This window comes from Gossypium arboreum, chromosome 5, assembly GCF_025698485.1.
Source record: "Gossypium arboreum isolate Shixiya-1 chromosome 5, ASM2569848v2, whole genome shotgun sequence".
Classification (NCBI taxonomy): Eukaryota; Viridiplantae; Streptophyta; class Magnoliopsida; order Malvales; family Malvaceae; genus Gossypium; species Gossypium arboreum.
Window position 1 is genome coordinate 62,920,868 of NC_069074.1, and position 14,679 is coordinate 62,935,546.

The window sequence follows — 14,679 nt, forward strand, 5'->3', positions numbered from 1 at the left end:
CATGACCGAAAGTCTTTCTCCCCTCTTCCTCTTTACATTCGCCAAGAAGAGCTTAAGTTCCAAGCTTTGTTTTCATGCCCTCTTGCTAGCTAAAGAAGAATGCCGATTTGCTTTAGGGAGATTTCCCCTATTCCTTCATCTTTTCAAGTCATGGCAATTGTAACAAAAATGAGGAAGGATGAACAACCAATTTTCTTCCCCTTTTTTTTTCTTTGTTTTGTCACGGCACAAGAGTATCCATACACACATTTTTCTTCATCATTTTCCCTTCTTTTTTTCATTTCTTTATTTCCTTCCATAATGCACTAGGCCAACATGTCTAGGACATGTTTTCTTTGCCCATCATCATGTCATGGCCGGCCACTAACCTTAAGAAATGGGTTATTTGACATGCAACTCCACCTTTGTGTTAACATGCACTAATAAGCCATTTAAAATTAGCCTATCATATTTCACCATGTTTCACATTGATCCCTATTTAATAATTTCTCACAAAATTGGTAAAATTAGAGAATGAAACTTCCACATATGCATGCACACATATAGTAAGCATAGAATATAACAATTAATTATTTTTATGACTCGGTTTAGTGGTCCCGAAACCACTTTCCGACTAGGGTCAATTTAGGGCTGTCACAAAATTAGCTTAAATAAAGGATAATTAGATAAAAGGATTAAATTAAATGAAGTGTGAAAGTTTAATTATAGGATAAAAAAATTGAAAGGACTAAATAAGTAAATAAGCTAAAGGAGTGCCAAGTGTATGGAAAAAATAAAATACATGTGTAATAAGTATTATACATACATTTGTAATATATGTATGTATTTACTTATTATTTAAGTAAATAATTAATGTATTTATTATTATTAAATTGATATTATATGATGAATAGATTAAATAAATACAAGTGTATGGTAATGATTTGTTACAAATGTATTAATAAAAAATACATACATTTGTAATATATGTATTTGATATTAAATGGATATTTATTATTTAGTGAAAGATATTTATTAAATAAATAATTATATTATAATATATTTATATGATTAATAAATGTAAAATGAAAAGTGTATGGTGAGGATGAAATACAAATGTAATAATATATGTGTGCCCAAGTGTAAAATAAATATTTGATATTAAGTAGATATTTAATAAAGTCATTATTATTATTGTTATTATATATATATATATATATATATATATATATATATATATATATATATATAAAGTAAAACAAAAGAAAAGAGAGAAAGAAAAGAAACAGAGAAGGAGACGAAACAGGGGAAAGAAAGGAAGGAAAGAAAAATAAAAGGAAAATTGGGGTTTTTGAAGCTTTAAGCTTTACTAGGTAAGTCAATTTGATCCCTTTTCTTGTAATTTTGATGTTTATGGAATTCTAGAGAAGAGTACTACATGAATTATATCAAAAGTTAGGAAGTTAATGAATTTTTATGTGTTGATTAAGTTGAACAAAAAGATGAATTAAGGGCTAAATTGATAGAAATTCAAGTTAGAAATGAAATAAGGATTGAATTGTAAAGTGATTCATAAGTTTTATGCTTTAAGGACTAAATTGAAAGAATTTCAAAATTATGGTTTTATGATGAAAATAGATAATTATGTCTAAGTTTGGTTAAAATTGAGTAGAAATAAAGTATGAATTAAGATAGAAAAGTAAGTGAATTTAGTTAGGATTAAATTGAAATTAAAGTAGAAAATCAACATTTTGTATTATGACTGTTTGGGACAGCAGCAGTAGTTTAAGTTTGAAAAATCACCAAAAATTTTATAAATTGAATTAGAGGATGAATAAAATATGAAATTAAATCTTATTGAGTCTAATTTCTTATAGAAGAAACGGTGTAAGCAATTGAATTGGAAATTATGAGATATAATGAGTTTTGTTAGACAAGGTCAGAATAAATTCGAGTTCCCCTATTCTGACTTTGGAAAATCACCAAAAATTGAATAAAAAATATTTAGAGGCTTAAAGTTATATGTTTAGAATACCTAATGAGTCTATTTTCAGGAGAAATCAATGGGAATATTATCCGAGTTCTATACTGTGAGATAATTAATTTTTAGTGAAGAAGGGTAGAAACTGTCAGATAGCAAAATAGGGGTGAATTCAAAGAATAAACTGTATTTAATGGCTAAACGAAAAATTCTGAAAATTTTATGGTAAGAAGATTTGTGAGTCTAGTTTCAGTAGAAATTAGCGGATCTTAATTTAGAATTCTATAACTCAAGATATAAATTAGTAATGTATTAATGATTATGAATTGTATTAATTTCGTAGTCAATGTGGTACCGAAAATCTCAGCTAAGAAAGGACAAGACAAAGTCAACGGGAGTTAGCTCGAAAATTACGGTTTGTATTTTTATAATCCGAACTTAATACTTAAATTGTTGGATTTATTATTCAATATATATGTAGTAGGTTTTTTGAGATGATTATATGAATTGGATTGAATATTGATTATATTGAATTGATTTATGAATATATGTGAATTGTTATTGAATTGAAATTGAAATTGAAATTGAAATGTAAATTGATTGGAAAAGTGAAACAAATAAAATACATGAGAAGTTAATATTGGAATGGCTTTGATTGGATGATATGGAATTGAACCAAATTGAATTGAATGTGATTATTTGAAATGTATATTGATTGAAAAGAAATTAGTGATTTTAAATTTGATTGGACAATAAATAAATAAATAAAATGAATTGAATAAAAATAAAATAAATTATGAATATGTGTAAATATGTGAATTGTGTATTGATTGAAAAGTGGTTGGAATTGAACCAAGTATGATTATATGTGAATATCTGAAATATATATTGGTATTGAATTGTATCTTGATTAGAAAGTGGAAAAGTGAATTTGAATTGAATTGAATTGAATGAAATGGAATTATGATTAATTGAAATGTGTATTGGTTGGATATTGAAATATGAGAAATTGTGATTGAATTGAAAGCAAATTTGAAATAGAAAAATGATTTGAATACCCTATTAACTAGTCGGACTGAGTTGGATATAGTTGGCATGCCATAGGATTTGGAAGTGTTCAGAACCGAGTGCCATCTTGGTGTGTTTGGTTGGAATCCGTATATCCGCCGAAGTCCGAGCCTTGTTAATAGGGGTAAATATGAATATTAAGTAAAATTGGAATAAGAATTAAATTTCCTGTTAACTTGTCGGGCTAGTAGGATATAATTGGCATGCCATAGGATTGGAAGAGTACGGGGTTTATCGACTTTACCGATCGGGCACTTTATGTGCCGTATTTTAGGCACTTATGTGCTAGTTACTGTTACCGCTACTGCTACTGTTACCGATTCGGCACTTTGTGTGTCGAATATTGTTACTGCTACTGTTACCGATTCGGCACTTTGTGTGTCGAATATTGTTACTGCTACTGTTACCGATTTGGCACTTTGTGTGTCAAATATTGTTACTGCTACTGTTATCGATTCGACACTGTGTGTCAAATATTGTTACTGTTACTGTTACTGTTCCGGATTTGTTCCGATGAGGTACTCTATGTACCGTCATCGCATCTTATCTTTATTCGCTTCGGCTTCAACCGATGAGGCACTATGTGCCGTACTGGTGTGTTGGTTGGATCCGTGTATCCGTCTGAGTCTGAGTCATGTTAATAGGGGTAAATAAAGGTATAAAATAACTGATTATTACTGAATAATTAATTGTTACCTGATAATTAACTGTTACTAGATATTAGATTCTATGAATAATGAATATTCTTGAATAATTGATCATTCTTGAATAACGATTGTCTTGAATGAATGATTGCCACTGAATAACTTAATAGTTACTGAATATCTGATTTTACTGAATAATTGACTGTTACTGGATAACCGATCAATTGATTGATACTGAATAACTAGTTATTATTGAATAATTGATTGTTACCGAATAACTGATTGTTACTGAATAAATAATTATTCTGAGTGTTAATGAACATTACTGATTGATTAATTGCTATTGAAAAATAATAAATGATTTGAAATTTAAAGTAGACGAAAATATTGGTTGGAAAGTGAATGTTTGAATTCTCATTGAGTTTGAATAGTTCAATATATATAAATTAATATGTTTTGTAATTGTTTAAATGTTCAGATTATAGAAATACCATCGAGTGTATACTCAATTGACGGTTTGTTTTAAATGCAGTTAAGTTAAGGCTAGACCGTTGAATCAGTATCCCAGGCCGATCCCGAATTCAATGAGGTAAAGTATGTTGAGTATTGGTAATGGCATGTACCTAGGATGTTTTATGAGAGTCATTTAGGTTGTAGAAGTATTGATGAAATGAGTAAATTATGGTTGGCAACGGTATATAATATGAATTTTGAAATTTACTAAAAATTCGTAGTGATTCTAAATTAGTCCCGAATTGAATTTACTGTTCATATTGGACCGCGAGGGCCCATTAAAGGGACGGCATCTTAAAACTAGGATGAGTATGAATATTTATTTTAATTAATGACCAGAATTGGACTATACTAACTAGTAATGTCTCGTAACCCTGTTCCGGCAACGGTATAGGGTTAGAAGACGTTACATATATTATTTATATTATTGAATTGTTTAGTCATATTGAATATTTATATTAAAATTGAATTATTAATGATGCTATAAAATATTCGTGTTAAAAATTTATATTGGTATCAATTTCACATTTTATCTTTAAAATAACTTTTTATTAAAAAATTACATTTTTACATTTAATATATTTTTAATTCCAAAATACATAGTGACAAGAATCTGAAGATAATTGCAATAACTAAACAAGCAAAGAAGCTAACCCGTATATAAAAGATTAATAAATAAATTATGAGGTGATGAAAGTTGATAAAAATTTTAATTATAATGGACAAATTTTATTACGGTGGGTGATAGTGGTTACAAGGACCCAAAACTATTTTTTAAAATTGAACTCAAACAAATATATTTGATTCGATTGATTCGATTCGATTCGAATTCCATCTCACTCGACTCGATTTGAGAAAACTTTAAATCAAATTAGGATGATAAAATATAATTCGTCAACTCGACTAACCCGAAATTTTTTCATTTCGACCGAACGCTCACCCCTAATGGAGTGGATTGCTTGCGACTAATGTAAGTAGCTAATGTGAATTAATTGGTGTTTGCTAAGCATGTAATTGGGTGTTAAATTTTGATTAATTGTTGCATATTTGTTGTAAATAAATTAAATTGGAGATGTGTGGATGTTTATGGTAATTAATTGTAACTATTTCAAGTTTAATGGGTAAGTAAAATATGTAAAATTGGGTAATTAAAAAAAAATTTGACAAAATAGGTACAGTGGTTTGTACACGGGCGTGTGGGTTTTGGGGGGTTTAATTTTTGGTTTTTGTAATCTAGTAATCTAATTTGCTTAATTTATAATTTAGTCCTAAAACTTGATTAGATTAATTGAAACCTTTAATGATAGGGAAACTAGGTAATATTTTAGGATTAGACTTGTAATTGTTAATATTTGCTAGAAACACTCTTAATTTATAAATTGGAAAATGTACTAAAAGTTTGTAATAGTTACGATTTAGTCCATAATAATAAAACTTGAATTAGACATAGTACATGAACCCGAATTAAGCTGAACTTTTTAGGGTTTGCATAATTTGACTAAAAGAAGGTTGGTAACTATTTAAAAATAAAATCAGAATAGTTTAACTTTAGGTGGTAAAATTACCAAAATACCCTTAGGTTCAAATACTTAGAAAAAGTTTAAAAATGGTTCACAAATTGCTTCTACATTAATAAATGATAGTTAATTAGTCATAAATGAGATGTTATAAGGTTGGGGTGTGCGTCGGGTGGTCATCAGTTGGAGAGTCTCTTCGGTGGCTAATGTAATGCTTCGAATTTGGGTCAGTCCATCCTGATCGAGTTTGGGGTGTCATAAGTTTTACTTTTAATGGATGGATGTTAATTGTCATCAAATCGACCTATATGGGCATGAAATGGTGCCACTTCAACTAGAGTTTCTTTATGGTTTTCTCTCATCCATGTTCATGAAACAAAATGGGCACATGGCTATAATGGTGCTAAAGCAAATAAACTCTTACTCTAATACGTTACGGTTATGTGTGAATTTTTTTTGGTATTGACTTTAGGACTGATGGTTCAAACAACTAGCTACCATTCATTTTGTTGATTCTTTAAAGAGTTTGCACTAAAGAAAGGTTCAATTTATGGACACCCGTCGTAATGCATAATCGTTGTTCACTTATTTTCTAAAATTAGCAATCTAGTGGGGGATTGTTGGAAATTGTAGATTTCAAATTCATAATTACTCATAAGCACTTATTAGAAAGTGATGATTTATTTAAAGGATACATTTTATTTCATGGGACATATTTTTATAAGACGTATGTCCAATGAAAAAAAATGTAAAGGGTTGTGAGTATTCAAAATAGTGTCCATTTAGTATATATAAATAGAGGGTCTATGGTGCTCACAAAGGTATTACAATCAATTCAATTTTATAAATTATAGTAAGATTTAGGGAATTCCTCAATTTTTCTAATCAAAGGAAATTCAAAAACTTCGTTGTATCCAGAAAGGACCTTTGCCTTAACCCTTTAGCAACTTTGTGTGGGGGCAAATAGTTTTCTTTGGAAAGCGTGACCTATGCCTCAAAGTCTACTATTTAATTCAATATTTCCTTTGGATCTATCTTCTCCACTCAAAACCTCCAACATATATGTTATTGAAGTATGTTTTTGTAACATCTCGGAATGGGGCCTAGTCGAAATAGTGATTTCGGGACCACAAATCTGACGTTAAAATAATTATTTCATGATCATTATGAGGTCTATGATATGAAAATAAGCATATGTTAAAGTTTTATGAAGAAATTCTATGTGTAAGGTGTCCAACTGGAAATTAAGGAACAAATTGAATAAATTTGAAAACTTGGGTTCTACAAAAAATTTGTATGAAATTGCTTTGGAATGTTAATTAGAGGTCCTTAAAGAGTAATTTGCCCAATTTCTAAGTTTTTGGACAAAAATGAGCATGCATGGAAAAATTTGAAGGTTTAGTAAGGAAGGGCATTTTGGTCATTTGGTAATAAAATTAACAAAAAGGGAAAAAGGAAGCAAAATTCAGCCATTTCTTCTCCATGGCTACCAAAAATTAAAGGGTCTCCATAGCTAGGGTTTTCAACATTTTTAAGATCAATAGTAAGTGCTCCCCAGCCCCGTTTTTAACGTTCTTCTTATTTTTGAGATCCTCGTAACATGCTCTCTCTATTTCTAACCCTATTTCAAGCTAGAGTTCATATTCAAAAATTTACCCATGCATGAGATAGTTGTGTTTTGATGATTTATGGAGGAATATAAGAGTTTAAAAGATAGTAAACAACTTTTACTAAGTAGTTTTTCATGGAAATGGCTTAAGGGACCATTTTGTAAAAAGTTGTGAAAATGGGTAGAAAAATGTGAAATGAAAGAAAATGTGGGCAGATATAGGCAATAAAAATATTCGGCTAGGCTTGGGTAACTTAGAAATTTCATGCATTTCATTATACGAGCCTCAAGACTAAATTGTAAAAGTGTGAAAGGTTAAGGGAAAATTGGTTATTTTGCTTAGGGTGAGTCTTAAGTCGAAAATGAACAATAGGAGGTATTAATAATTTATTTTTACTGATATAGACACCGAGGAACCAATTTCGACGGTCAATCGTGGAAAATGAAAGGTTTCGGAATAACCGAGACACGAATCTGAAATGACTACCAGGTAAGTTCATATAACCCGAAGAAAACTCTTAATATACTTAGATATACATGTTCTTGAATGTATGAAAATTTAGATATTCATTGCATGATAATCCATGAAATGTGCTAGTGTAAATGAAAGACAATAAATGTCCCGGTTGAAATAGAAGGAAATCCGATGGATAAATTATGGCTTACATAACATGAGATCCTACATGTGTTGCAGAAAAGGATTTAGCCTGGACAGGTAATCCGATGATCTCAAAATAGAAAGGATCTAGCCCAGATGGGTGTTCCTTAAGTGATCAAGCCTCCCAAAAAATATGGGTGCATTAAGGATTTAGCCCGGATGGGTAATCCGATTTAGGACTGAATTTAGCCTAGACTGGCAATTCAGATTCGATTTTATGAGAGCAATTTTCATTAAAAGGGATTTAGCCTGGATTGCTAATCCCGACATTGCTCTATGGGTTATTACTACGAGGGATTTATCCTTGACTGGTAATCCCGCCGTAAGTTGTATGGTTCGCAGGAGTGTATACTTGAGATGATCACTTGTGTGACTTGATAGTAATTTGGGCTACCCATCGAGATTTCTGATAAATTCAACGGGATTAACATGAGAAATTGAGATGGAAATATTGAGTTGATGAGCTCATCTAAAACTAGTGACATGATGTATTGTTATGAGACTAACTTGATGATCTAGTGCATGTGATAGAGAAACTATTTCATGCTTGTTGGAATTATTGCCTAAATATGGTTGTATACTAATTAATCGGTAAGTTTACTTTCCAGTTATCCGGACTTACTAAGCATATAAATGCTTACCCTCTTCTCTTTTCCCTGTCTTACAAAGCTCGTGGACTCGTGAAGATGGGAAGACGGTTGGAGAATCAATACACTATCCACTTGTCCCGCTTTGGTATATAGATATTTTTATTTTGTTTAATGGCATGTATAGGGCCTTTGGTTATTTTGTTATATGTGTCATTTGGCTTGCCAATGTAAAGGCTTAAATGGTATACTTATTCTTTTGTATATGGCCATGAGATATGGCTTATATTGATGTAGGTTGTTAACCTACTAATGATGCATGTTTATGTTTAAATGCTTCATGAGATATGATGATGAGGTTTATCATGGATGGATGATTGAAATAGGACCTAATAATTTGTGAGTTGACATAGCATATAATGATATATGGTTATAATATGGCCTAAGGGTAAAATGTAAAATGTGCTATGTTAATCCCTAATTCGAAAAGGATAATCTAGCATGTACTAAACCGATGATATGAGGTCAACATGCAATGAGTTATGCCAAGGTTGTTTAAGAGTATAATTAGGTCATATTAAATGCCATTGAAGTCTTTAAGTATGTATGGGTGATAAAGGGTGACCAAAGGCTTGGAAAACAACCCTAATAAAGTCCACACGGGTAGACACACGGGCATATGTGTAGGCCATGTGTGACACACGGTCAAACCCACGAGTAGAAACTAAGCTAAGAGAGAAGCTCGAGTTTTGAGTAAGAGGTCTAGCGACAGAGCACTCTCCTTCCCCACAAAGAAATCGAGAAGTCATCAAAAACACTCCTCTTCATCAGTAAGATATTCCGGTAGAGCAAGAAGCTTCAAGCGGCATAACTCGAAGTCTTCTTCCCCTATGGTAACTAGTGTGGGAAGAGTAGATTATAAAAAGCCAAAGTGTAAAAGCTGCAACAAATTTCACTTTGGAGAGTGCCGAATCAAGAGTGATACGTGTTTCAGATGTGGGTCTCTTGACCATTTTCTCATAGACTGCCCGGAGCGAGCTAATAAAGAGGTTGAATTAGCTCCGCAGTCGAATGCTCCTATTTCTCGAGGTAGACCTCTGAGACATCTTAGAAGTGCAAGTGGCAGTCGAACTGTTGCTAAGGATGCTACTGCAAAATTAGAGGCTCGAGCCCTGGCAAGAACTTATGCAATACACGCTCGAAAGGAAGCCTCTGCTCCCAATATCATCACGGGTACATTTTCTATCTATAATACTCATGCCATTGCCTTAATTGTTCCAGGGTCAACCCATTCGTACATTTGCATGAAATTGGTGTCTACATTGGATATGACTGTGGAGCCTACGGAATTTGTGATTAAGGTGTCAAACCCTCTAGACAAGTCAGTCCTAGTTGATAAAGTTTGTAAGAATTTTCCTTTGACGATTCAATGTCATTGTTTTCCATCTAACCTTATGTTATTGCCATTCGATGAGTTTGATGTAATACTGGGCATGGATTGGTTAGCTGTGCATGATGTGATTGTAAATTATGGTAGCAAGTATATTGAATTGAAATGCTCAGATGGTAAGATTCTCAGGATTGATTCAAGCGAGTTAGATACTTCGCCGGTTGTGATTACCTCAGTGATGGCTTAAAGGTATATGAGAAAAGGATATGAAGGTTACCTTACTTTTGTGTTGAATACTAAAGAATCTGAGTTGAAGTTGGAATCGGTCCCGATAGTATGTGAGTATCCGAATGTGTTTCTGGAAGAGCTAGTTAGATTACCTCTCGTTAGAGAAGTAGAATTTGGTATTGAGTTGGTGCCAGGGACAGCTCCTATCTCAATTGCTCCGTATAAGATGGCACTGACCAAACTGAAAGAGTTAAAAGAATAGTTGCAAGAACTGACGGATAAAGGTTTTGTAAGACCGAGCTTTTCACCTTGGGGTGCTCCAGTATTATTTGTAAAGAAGAAAGATGGTTCGATGAGGCTATGTATAGACTACCGACAACTTAACAAGGTAACCATCAAGAACAAATATCTGTTGCCTAGGATTGATGACTTTTTTGATCAATTGAGGGGAGCCACTATGTTTTCTAAGATAGATCTGAGATCCGGTTACTACCAGTTGCAAGTAAAAGAGTCAAATGTACCTAAGACTACTTTCAGAATGAGGTATGGCCATTATGAATTTCTTATGATGCTTTTTGGGTTGACAAATGCACCGGCTATATTTATGGACTTGATGAATGGGATATTCCGGCCATACTTAGACAAGTTTTTTGTTGTGTTTATTGATGACATCCTAATTTATTCCAAGGATGAGACTGAGTATGTAGAACATCTAAGAACGGTTTTACAGATCTTACGGGACAAACAGTTTTATGCTAAATTTAGTAAGAGTGAGTTTTGGCTCCGAGAGGTTGGATTCCTCAGTCACATTGTGTCAGGTGATGGCATCCGAATTGATCCAAATAAGATATCTGCTATTGTTGAGTGGAAACCACCGAAGGGCGTAACTAATGTTAAAAGCTTTTTAGGCTTAGCCGGTTACTATCGACGCTTCGTAAAAGAGTTTTCAATAATTGCGACTCCTTTAACAAGATTGTTGCATAGTGCCAGCAGAGTTTTGAGAAATTGAAGACATTACTGACCGAAGCTCCAATTTTAGTGCAATCCAAACCTGGAAAAGAATTTGTGGTCTATAGTGACACGTCCTTAAATGGACTAGGTTGCATGCTTATGCAAGAGGGAAAAGTAATAGCATATGCTTCGAGGCAACTAAAGCCGCACGAGAAAAATTATCCAACACATGACTTGAAGCTAACGGTTATTTTATTTGCCCTGAAGATTTAGAGACACCATTTGTATGGTGAAACTTGCCGTATATTCACAAATCACAAGAGTTTAAAGTATTTGCTAACTCAAAAGGAATTAAATCTGAGACAATGAATATGGTTATAAGTGATTAAAGATTATGAGCTGATAATTGATTACCACTTGGGAAGGGCAAACGTAGTCGCTGATACCTTGAGTTGGAAGTCCTTGTTTGCATTGAGGGTTATGAACAGGCATTTGTTGTTATCTGATGATGGTTCAATTTTGGCTGAGTTAAAAGCCAGACTGACATTGCTCCAAGAAGTTTTCGTAGCTCATATCAATGATAGTGACTTGCAGGCCAAGAGAGCATAATGTGAGACGGCCATTGAATCAGATTTCTGGGTTGACTCTAATGGTTGCTTGATGTTTCGAGATAGGGCCTGTGTACCCAAATATGATGAGCTTATTCAGAAAATTTTGCAAGAGGCACATGATAGTCGTCTGTCTATTCACCCGGGAAGTACTAAGATGTACAATGACTTAAAGACCATGTACTGGTGGAATGGCATGTAAAGAGATATCTCTAAATTTGTGTCAGAATGCTTGATATGTCAGCAAGTCAAGGCTGAACATCAAGTGCCTTTAGGTTTATTACAGCTCGTGATAGTCATCGAATGGATATGGGACAAGATTACTATAGATTTTGTAACAGGATTTCTGTTAACACCGAAGAAGAAAGATGCCATTTGGGTTATATTTGATAGACTAACGAATTTGACTCATTTTATTCCTGTACAGACAGATTTCTCTCTTGACAGATTGGCCAACTTGTACATATCCGAGATTATGAGAGTACACGGGGTACCATTGTCGATCATTTCAGATAGGGATCCAAGATTCACTTTGAGATTTTGGAAGAAGTTGTAAGAAACCTTGGGTACAAAGTTGAGTTTTAGTACGGCATTCCACCCACAGGCTGATGGTCAGTCTGAGCGGACGATTCAGACTCTCGAGGACATGTTAAGGTGTTGTGTCCTTGAATATCAAGGCAGTTGGGAAAAATATTTATCATTGGTGGAATTCGCCAACAACAACAGTTTCCAGACGAGTTTAAAAATGGCATCTTACGAGGCATTGTATGGCCGAAAGTGTTGGACTCCACTGTATTGGGCAAAGCTCAAGGAAAGCCAAATTCACGGAGTTGATTTAGTCAGGGAAACTGAAGAAAAGGTTAAAGTGACACGCGACTGTTTGAAAGCGGCGTTAGATAGACAGAAGTCATATGCTGATTTGGAAAGAAAAGAGATCGAATTTCAAGTTGGAGATAAAGTGTTCTTAAAAGTGTCTCTATGGAAAAAGGTATTGAGATTTGGCCGGAAAGGCAAATTGAGTCCAGGATTTATCGGACCATATGAGATCACCGAAAGAGTTAGACCACTAGCCTACCGTTTAGCGTTACTTTCCGAATTGGAAAAGATTCACGATGTATTCCATGTGTCCATGTTGCGTAGATATAGGTCAGAACCCTCTCATGTGATTTCACCGACAGAAATTCAAATCAGACCGGATATGACTTATGGTGAAGAACCGGTTAAGATTTTGTATTGGGAAGTCAGACAGTTGAGGAACAAAAATATAGCCTTGGTGAAGGTTTTATGGCATCAACACGGGGTGGAATAGGCTATATAGGAGGCCGAAGAAACCATGAGAAGTTAATATCCAAACCTATTTACTGGTAAGACTTTCTAGGACGAAAGTCCCTAAGGGGGAGAAATGTAACATCCCGATATAGGGCCTAGTTGGAATAGTGATTTTGGGACCATAAATATGACTTTAAAATAATTATTTCATGATCATTATTAGGTCTAGGGTATGAAAATAAGCATGTGTTAAAGTTTCATAAGGAAATTCTATGTGTAAGGTGTCCAATTGGATATTAAGGACCAAATTGAATAAATTGTAAAACTTGAGTTCTAGAAGCAATTTGTATGAAATTTCTTTGGAATGTTAATTAGAGGTCCTTAAAGAGTAATTTTCCCAATTTCTAAGTTTTTGGACAAAAATGGGCATGCATGGAAAAAATTTGAAGGTTTAGTACGAGAAGGCATTTTGGTCATTTGGTAATAAAATTAACAAAAAGGGAAAAAAGAAGCAAATTTCAGCCATTTCTTCTCCATGGCTACCGAAAATTAAAGAGTCTCCATAGCTAGGGTTTTCAACATTTTCAAGCTCAATAGTAAGTGCTCCCTAGCCCTATTTTTAACGTTCTTCTTATTTTTGAGATCTTCGTAACATGCTCTCTCTATTTCTACCTATATTTCAAGCTAGGGTTCATTTTTAAAAATTTACCCATGCATGAGATAGTTGTGTTTTGATGATTTATGGAGGAATATGAGATTTTAAAGGATAGTAAACAACTTTTATTAAGTTGTTTTTCATGGAAATGGCTTAAGGGACCATTTTGTAAAAGTTGTGAAAATGGGTAGAAAAATGTGAAATAAAAGAAAATGTGGGTTTCTATAGGCAAGAAAAATATTCGGCTAGGCTTGGGTAACTTAGAAATTTCATGCATTTCATTATACGAGCCTTAGGATTAAATTGTAAATGTGTGAAAAATTAGGGGCAAATTGGATATTTTGCCCGGGGGTGAGTCTTAAGCCGAAAATGAACAATGGGAGATATTAAAAAGTTATTTTTACTAATATAGACCCCGAGAAAGAGGTCGATCGTAGAAAACGAAAGGTTTCGGAATAACCGAGACACGAATCCGAAATGACTACCAGGTAAGTTCGTATAACCCAAAATAAACTCTTAATATACTTAAATATACATGTTCTTAAATGTTTGAAAATTTAGATATTCATTGCATGATAATCTATGAAATGTGCTAGTGTAAATGAAAAACGATAAATGTCCCGGTTGAAATAGAAAGGAAAATCCGATGGATAAATTATGGCTTAAATAACATGAAATCCTACATGTGTTACAGAAAGGGATTTATCCCAGGTGGGTAATTCGATAATCTCAAAATAGAAAGGATCTAGCCCAGACCGGTGTTCCTTAAGTGATCGAGCCTCCTAAAAAATATGGGTGCATTAAAGATTTAGCCCGGACGGGTAATCTGATTTAGGACTGAATTTAGCCTGGATTGGCAATTCAGATCCGAGCTTATGAGAGCAATTGTCATTAAAAGGGATTTAGTCTGGATTGGTAATCCTGACATTGCTCTATGGGTTATTACTACGAGGGATTTAGCCTAGACTGGTAATCCCGCCTAAGTTGTACAGTTCACAGTAGTGCGTACTTGAGATGATCAC